Source organism: Leishmania donovani, chromosome 10 (assembly GCF_000227135.1).
Source record: "Leishmania donovani BPK282A1 complete genome, chromosome 10".
In the NCBI taxonomy this organism is placed as follows: domain Eukaryota; phylum Euglenozoa; class Kinetoplastea; order Trypanosomatida; family Trypanosomatidae; genus Leishmania; species Leishmania donovani.
The window spans coordinates 172,037-173,031 of record NC_018237.1 but is presented as its reverse complement, the minus strand read 5'-3'; positions in this window follow the sequence as shown (position 1 = coordinate 173,031).

Genomic DNA, 995 nt, shown 5'->3' with positions numbered 1-995 from the left:
CCGCCCGTTTGCCCTGCACCGCCTCCCCGCGCGCTGCCTCGCGCTCATCCGCCTTGTTCCCATGAAGCGGTTCGGCATTCATCACCGCGTCCGAGTCGGAGCTCGGCAGCGGAGCAGCTGCGACCTGCTTATCCACGGCCTGACGCACCACCTTGCCGTCAATGTCGATATCGTCGCAGATGCGCGCCTTCGGAAGCAGTATTATGCTCAGCGGAATCGCCAGCAGCGGCGTACACATGTTGCACAGGAACAGCAGCAGCGGCAGGTTGTCGTAGTTGCAGCGAGACCCGTCATCCTGCGTCTTGAACACAGGCAGGCCGTACTCCAGAAGGATGGCACCGAGAGACGCCGCGGTGGTCTGGCCAAGGCTCGCGAAGCCCGCCATCAGCGCATACACGACACTCTCCGAGCCACGAGGGCACAGGCGAGACAGCAGCACCACAGGCGGCATAAGGGCGAGCATGTACACGAGCTCACCCACAACAGTATAGCCCCAGATGTACATGGCGTGGTCAGGGATGCCGATGTGCAGGTTCCAGCGCTTCACCATGATGATGTCGAACACACCACCCATAACCTGCATGATTGTCGTCACAATGAAGGTGAGGCGGTAGCCATGCTTCGCGAACAGGAAGTTGAACAGCGTCACGGTAATCATACCAACAGCACTGCTGATGACGCCAGCCACCGTGTTGTAGAAGGTGTAGGTGAAGTTGGGCAGGTTGCCGGGGCAGCCGTAGGTGTTCAAGTAGAACGCGTTTAGGGGACCGCTCACACGGATGGAAACAGCCTTATCCAGGTATGCAAACACGTTGGCCTTCGCAATCACCAGCGGCAGGGCCCAGAAGGACGCGGCGCAGCAGATGGTCGACACAACGACGCACGCAACCAGGAGGCCCAGCGTGTCGGCCAGGATGTTGGCACACAGCATCGCGATCACAGCACAGGTCATGACAACGCTGTACACGAAGATCTTCCAGTTCTTCGAAATCACC